This window comes from Bidens hawaiensis, unplaced genomic scaffold (genome assembly GCF_021521415.1).
Source record: "Bidens hawaiensis isolate Kalapana, Puna unplaced genomic scaffold, B.hawaiensis_p1.1 tig00029602_1, whole genome shotgun sequence".
Classification (NCBI taxonomy): domain Eukaryota; kingdom Viridiplantae; phylum Streptophyta; class Magnoliopsida; order Asterales; family Asteraceae; genus Bidens; species Bidens hawaiensis.
In genome coordinates this window covers 223,176-231,275 of record NW_027494900.1, presented here as the reverse complement: position 1 = coordinate 231,275, position 8,100 = coordinate 223,176, and the positions used below count along the sequence as shown (strand labels likewise).

The following is an 8,100-nucleotide window of genomic DNA, read 5'->3' as shown; positions in this document are numbered from 1 at the left end:
CACATGGACGAAAACTACAGTTCACTAAAATAAGTATTATCATAAACAAAGAGTGAAAAGACATGTCTACCATGGCTTAGCGATAAAATTTAACGGGGTTAGTGATTTGGATGTAATTGGCTGGAATTGGGAAACATGGAAGGTCCATATGCAAAAATAAACTTTTTGGACTAAATTCGCAATATTTACCAAACCACAAGGACGAAAATGGCACTTTACTCTTTTTCATTTCTTTTAGTTTGAAATACCATAAAATAAAATACCCAAAAAAAAAGTACACTAATATGTAAAAAGACCATAATACTTCTGACTTAACTATAAAAAAATAACATAGTTAGTGATTTGGATGAAATTGGAAACCTCAATGGTACAGTTGCAATAAATAAAATATTTGGAAGACAGACGCATATTTTACCAAACCCCTAAGACAATTCTGGCACTTTATTCTTAATTTAAGCTTCGCCCCACTAACTCAATCATGTTAATCCTTTGCTTCTTCGATGGCTCAAATTACTTTAGTAAGATCCACAACATCACTTACACAATCTTCAATCTGAACTTGTGGCATGAGCTTCAAACCTTGAATAGCCCCCATTGAATTAGCCAACATGTTTCTTTTATATGTTACCGTAGATAAAAACGTTCATTTATCCATCATTAATAATAAATAAATCATATAACTAAATACTATACTTTAAATGAAAGAGTGTGGATAGAAAAAATAAAAATAATTGTAACATATAAAATCAATTCAAATACTTGTCGGTCTAAGTTTAATAATGATACTTTATTTTAACGCGTTGTCTCTAGAAACCTTTAAACATTAACAAAATAGGAGTTTTATTAAATAAAAAACCTAGCTCAAAAATTGATCTAAAGTATAGTTGGGGTGGTCTGGTCCGGTAAAAGCTGAAAATAAGCGGGTCTTAATTTTGTAAAACACTAAGTATTATTATTGTCGGATCTTATTTGTCCCGGTAAAGATTAAGGCATGGGTTTAAGTGGACAACAATATCGGTGATCGCGGTTTTGCGTTCTTCTGAAATTTTAAATTAATCTATATGTTTTTAAGACTATATTTTCCGATTCTGATTCCATTGCAAAGTACTTTTTCAGGGACGAAAAAAATAGTAAGTGTGGGGATATTTGATATAAACTAAATTAGACATATATTATGCAAATATTTCTTACACTTTTATTCGGGTTTAAGTTGTTTTTTATTGAATATTATTCTTAGTTGGTTTCTATTTGGGTTTTTAAGGTTTGTAGAAACAGCGAGCTAGTAAAAAATATTAATTTTAAACTTTTAACCAAATGAATGATCAAATAGATTTTATATTGTAATATAATAATGGGACATTTGGTTTTAAAATATCATATAATTGGTATTAATAATTTTGTTGGCAGGCAAACAAATTGTTTCGTTTGAATTTAAAATTTAAATCTTAAAATATTAATATGCATATATATTGGTTTGTTTCTAGCAGTAGCAAAGTTAAAGAAATAAAAAGAGTGGAATGATGATGGCGTGAAGAAAAGTCAACTATGCAAATTCACCAAATTAAATTGCTAAATCAGATTAATTTATTTTATTTGGAGAAATCTCTAAGCCATGTGTGAGTTACCGATTCGTTTGATGCCTACACATTTGTCTTAAAGTGGGCCGATTAAACAAGTTTTATGGGCCAACGACAAATAAACTATTATGCTTTCTTTTGCAAAATAAAAGCCCAACTACACTATAATAGAAGAGGCGGCAACTTGGAGAGGAATTAATAAATATGAATGTCGGCGATCATAGGAAGGTGGCATTGTATTATTCTTTTTAGAATCTTGGAGCTGGGTTAGGCTGATTGGCAGACCCTTTTGTCGAAGATCACAAGGAGAGAAGAACATCTGGGTTCGAGTAGAGAGCGTTCGGGTTCAACACCTACTCATCATTATTATTGGTTTGAATTTATTATTATCTTTATGGATTCATTATTTGAACCAATTTATTTTCTTTTATTCTTGAGTATGGTTGTTGGCTAAACCCTTAGACCGCCTAGGCATATGATAAACTTTTGTTAATTTTGAATTTTGGTTTGGATTTTGTTTTCGTTTATGGATTTATGACTAAGTAAGAAGTTTATTTTTATTCGTTCGATGCATATGTGTGCTTATGTTTGTTTAATGAGTTTTATTGTTTCACAGTTTCCTTAATGATTGTCTGTCATATAATAGGATTCTGTTAGGTCATCTACTGTGTGTTTTTGACTAGTTTATGATTGATTTGCAATAATACCATAGGAACAATATTAATCAATCAAGTAGACTTAAGTGTGCTGCTAATCTAAATAGCTTAAGGTGATAGATTATATGATAAGTCTTGGTTGTTTAAATTGCTAGATTTAATTCTTCGTAAGGAGTCCGTATAGGTTTGATTTATCACCTTTGTTTATCTAGTCGAATGAATTCTTTAAACCACCTTTGATTTCCGCGATGTAAGGTAGGATTTCTTATAGAGGTACTTGTCATAAAATAAATTAGTGACCGTAAGGGAGTCTAATTAAACCAGTATTTTTAATAGCTTATTAGGATTCCATAGGTGTCTTCTTGAGAATGATCAAGGGTCCTGTTCGGTTTCCCATTAAGTGAATAGTTTAAGATCCCGGTTCATAACTTAGCATTTTCCAACCATTTGATAATTGATACATTAGGAATTCTAGCCTAGGTGGTTGTTCGTCATTATCTAAATTAAATCTAGATTTAAGTCGTTATAAGTTTTATTAATTAGTTTTAATATTAGTTTAATATTACTTTTTAGTAAATTCCCCCAATAATAATAAATAAATAGTCGTGTCAATAGTAAAGTCTAAGTTAGCTAGTTTACGTAATTAAATGAGTCTCGTGGCTTCGATATCCGGAGTTACTTAGCTGTACTAGAGTCGACCGGTTCACTTGCCGGTTAGTAGTTTTAGTTAAGTTAAGAGTCTAGAATTATTACTTAATGTCTAGATTAGCGTAATTTTAGTTAATAATATTATAACTACTTTTAGCACATCAAGTATCAAGTTCTAAAAGAACCGAACACGCAGGAAAAATAGACCTTGACATACCTGGAAGGAGAATATAAAAAAAAGTAAAAAGTCTTGATATTCATGGTTTCACTTTTGAAAGTCAAACTTGAGAATAAATCAAATTAGCAAAGAGAGCACACGAAATTTCGCGAATTGAAGATTGGAAAAGGTAAAAGAAGTAATGGTTCAATATTTATCGATGAGTTGAGCCAGATATGTTTCATTTGATTTGAATTGGTCAAAATTAATAAATGAGTTTGAATAACATTCAAAACTTTGAAATTGATCATAAAAGTTGAGTTGAAACACACAAGAAATATTGTAGGTCCCGAAACTGGATCTGACATACGAACATATTTTGTTCTTAATAAACGATCGAGACGGGTGTTTGAAATCAAACGATCGAACAAACAATATAAATAAAATATTAAATGACTCCGTAATCGGTAATAATAAAGATTGATAACATTAATTGAACCGACCCCACCCAAGGTGAGTTACACCATGGAAAACACACACATAATTGATAAGCATAAGGTCCTATTTATAGGTAGCTAGGACAATAATATCCTAACATTCTAGAAGATCTCTTCTCTGTTGAAGATAAACTCTTGCACCGAAGCTCTAGTCTCATATCCGGAATTCATGTCCACTTTAATTATTAGCTTGACCATATATATATTACGAGTTTCGCCATATTGATATCGTAAGTCAAAACTTTTGGCCTTACAAATATATTCAAACAAGTTTATTGTTATAAAACTAAGTTGAAACAACTCAAAAATCATTTGAAATATTGTGTTTAAACGAGTTAATGGAATATTAAAAAAGATAGTTGTAACAGCAAGCTCCGCCGCGTCGTGCGGGGGAGATTAGTGTAAGGCCCCGTACCGGTGCCTTACTTTGGACGTTGGACTTACTCATAAACACAGTTCTAAATATCAGAGTTAATTAAAACTTTACGCGGAATATAAAACTTCAACCAAATCACATTACATAACTTTCAAATCTTGTCTTAACCAACATTCATAGTCATTTAAAAACAAAATATAGTCTTTAAAACATTATAACATTTACTTGAGATGCCAGTATCTTCAATTTCATGTCATGTGTCCTCATCAAGCGAGCTACCTCATTCTACTCACTTGCGTTAATACTAAAAGTCATCTACGTTGAATGAGTTCTAGTTAATCAAATAACTTACTGTACATACACACATACGTGCCTGAAGGTACGCATTACATACTTATCATGTTCATCATTCTTTCATTCACATTCATAACTAACCTTACATTATATTGAGCATTTCGCCCTACATACCTCGGATATTATTAGTGTCTGGTACGCTCCATCCTCAGATATTATTAGGGTCCGGTCTCCCTTCATCCTCGGATATTATTAGGGTCCGATACCCTCCATCCTCGGATATTGTTAGGGTCCGGTCTCCCTTCTTCAATACCATCATGCCATAACTTTCTATTTATATAATTATAAGTTTCATACGTACATACATCGTTCATTCATCATATACAACCATCATATCATCAAACCATCACCTGGCAGTACATGCAATATCCGAAGATCATTCATGCACCGACAAGCATTCATCCATACATAAATCATATAAGGCATACACTTACCACTTAAGGTAATTGTATTAACTAATCACATCGAGTATGCACACAACCCCGAAAACATAACAAGGAATGGGGCTAGAAACTCACCTGAACTCGGTTACGTTCACTGTTAATGGTTGTTCCTTTCTTTAGTTGTGCGCGACTAACTGTATAACATTTACACGTATCAATTAACTATCACTACTCATATCGTATTTCTAGTTTAATAATAACCCTCAACGAACGAGGTCCGGAGGCAGCGCCCCTGGCAGCAGGTTCTAGGGGCGGCAGCCCCTAGCAGGTCCAACGGGTTCTAGGGGCGCCTCTGGCTAATTTTATTTCCATTAACTTTCTTAACACATTTTTCATTAGGATTTTAAATTATTATCCAATTCGTTAACTTATTCGCTATAACGAATTAAGCCTGATTCGTTATCATGTCATGATTTGATTTGTTATCTGGTTCGTTATCTTATCACAATGAAATGGTGAGTGGATCTAGTTCGTTATAGTGTTCTGATTCGTTATCATGACCTGATTCCTTACTGTGACCTGATTCGTTATTTTATCATGGCGAACGGGCATATAACAAATGAGAAGGGTTCATTCGTTATGAAGACACGCGAATGTAACCCATTCGTTATGACTGTATAACGAATTACAATGATTCGTTCAATCATAACGAATCCACATCAGTCTTACCTGAATCTTTGACTCAAGGGTCAAAGTCAAAATCAATAAGAACATAGATTAGTCAACAGGTACGGGATTTCCAATTAATCCTTATTTCGTGATGATATAACACGAATCTTGTATCAATGGACTCGTAATACCAACGCCGACAAACCCCAACCATCCCATTAGTCAACATCGTGCCTAAAAGGTGTTTTTGGTCCGATACATACCTACGGATAAACATACGATTAATAAACCCATGATATGTTAACGAATTTCAGTAAGATTTGGTGTGTTGGATTCGTTTTTAACATACTCAAACATATCTATGATTTCTAGACGTAATCCGAACCTAAACGAACAAGTTCTCGATATAAATGTACCTTAAACGAGTCGGTTTACAGACACGGTCTAGTCTTGATGTTGTTTTTGGTTCGTCACGATGGTCTAGCACCACGGGTTCGGGTTTCCACCTTCGGATCTTGGCTCGGGTTATAGGATAGTGTTTGTGTGTATTTTTGATGGTGTAGGCTATGGTGTAGAGATGGATAAAAATGAAAAGGATTAGGGTTTAAGGGGTATTTATACTCCCTTAAGCCCATGGACCTAAAGCCCATTCCATCTCTTATTCCATCTTTTAAAGTCCAAGCTCACCTTCTATTAATTTATTTATTTAAACCAGTAAACGACACACTATAAAATAAACGAAATTTATTTTATTAATTCTTAACGAAATAGGATGTTACAATTAGCCTGCCCCTCACGCCGCACGGGGAACTTCTGTCGGGGACCAAACATTTTAGCCGCCCGTGCCGTGCGGAGCACGATTGTGGCTCCGCCGCAGATTACAATTTATTATTATTATTATTATTATTATTATTATTATTATTATTATTTGTTTTAAATGACACAAACAACCATTGAACTTTAACTAAAATGAAATTAATGTATAAAATACGTAAACTGGAGCTTAGGATTAAAATCGTTAATATGGAATAATATTATTATAAATTTAAAATATAGTTTACTAAATATGAAGATCCGAAAACTTAAAACGGGTTGGATTTTTAGGTTTGAAAATTAACGAATGTTATAGTATCGACACTCAGTATCGCAACAAAAAAAATTAATAAACACGAAAAATAAAGTCGTAAATGCCCAAAAGATATCGAAACACAAGGTATAACTATTCATGTTATTATATAACTTAAATTTTAATTAAGTTATGTGCAAAATATAAGTTATTTTTATATAGCATTTTTAAATTGCATTAAATAAACCTCAGATATGTTTCACATTGTTGTTTCCACCTCGAATATTCTAGAAGATGGTAAATTACACGTGATAACAATCATCATATTTATATAATAACATCAAAAGCGTATAACCAAGGCCCATATAGAAGATTTATTTTATCATGGCCCATCCAAATTTCTCTATATAAAGCACTGTCTCATTCATCGATGATGCATATCTCTTCTTATTTCTCCCATTCACAATCCATTAAGAACTTCTCTCATTTCACATATATTTCATTTTTTTATATAATAGCTTGTTTGATTTAATTAGGTCAAATGTAATTGCTACTTTCGTTTGAGCGGAATAATAAGCATTTGATTGCTTCTTTAAAGACTTTATTGGCCAAGGATTCCATCTTTTCAGAATTGAGTTATCAGCTTCTGAGTCAAATATATCTTTAGTAGTCATTCTTTTTGGTATAATTTTCGTCTATATAATTCTTAATTTTATTTATGTCGGGACTACGCCCTATAATAACCAAAGAAATGCAAACGTATATATGACATAGAAACTGACAGCAAGATTCAGAAAAAGCATGGATTCTTAGGCCGATAAGTCTTTAAAGATGCAATTCGATGGAAACCCTAAGTTTCTTTCCCTTTTAATATGGTCTACATGAGAGATTGATCGATGGATTGTAAGCCCCTTTATGTTAAAATTGTAGTGGCTGGATGCGGGAATCTTATTGTAATTTTTAGACCGAATAGCAAAAGGTATCTTTTATATTTGAACATTTTTTAAATAGACGTCATTTAGTAAAATAAATTGCAGAAAACATACATTATGTTTCAAATTCCTATTACGTTACCTCCTTTGGAACTAACCCCGTTAATTTTTTGCGTTAAATTCAGTCATGTGCACCTGATGTGAGGGCAACTTAGTCTTTTTACCTCTTGAGGGGTTATATCTATTATTAGCTTAAAATTTTGGTCTTTAAATAAATAAACACAAAATTCTTTTTATCCCTAATCTTCATCCCCCCTTTCTCATTCTTAACTCATCCGGTGAACCACCACACCCACTACATCTCACCACTGGTTGTCACCAATGACACGTCGCACCAACTGCATCCCACCACCATGGTGGGCCACCACCGTCATCTCCATCATTGTAAATGTCGTCCTCTCCTTTTCTTGAACCGCCATAGAAACTGACAACCTCCAACGCCACCACCTGAATCTTACTAAAAACCATGACATAAGTAAAATTTTGAGTTGTAAGATAAAGACCAACGAGAATTTTGCTTCTGAAATATCGGACTATTTTTTTGTTCTCTTATCATTTATGGGGCATTATTATGAGCTTTTTAGAAAATTACTTCAACTCTCTCTCATTTTGTTAAAAATACTTGATTCTCATTATTATTTTTTTGGAAGTTGAGTTCGTATTACTCTTCTTAACTTGACAATACACACATACACACATATATGTCGAATTAGCTAAGATTTATT

The 8,100-nt window shown here is 32.9% G+C and overlaps 1 long non-coding RNA gene across 1 annotated transcript; it reads right to left on the bottom strand.

Annotated features, from left to right (window-relative positions):
• Nucleotides 1–3,968: 3,968 nt before the first annotated feature.
• LOC143579120 (uncharacterized) lies at nucleotides 3,969–4,489 on the bottom strand. The gene is made up of 2 exons (XR_013143402.1): nucleotides 4,405–4,489; nucleotides 3,969–4,371 (listed from the first exon to the last, which is right to left on the bottom strand). It is a non-coding gene; the product is annotated as an uncharacterized LOC143579120 (long non-coding RNA).
• Between the last annotated feature and the right edge of the window lie 3,611 nt (nucleotides 4,490–8,100).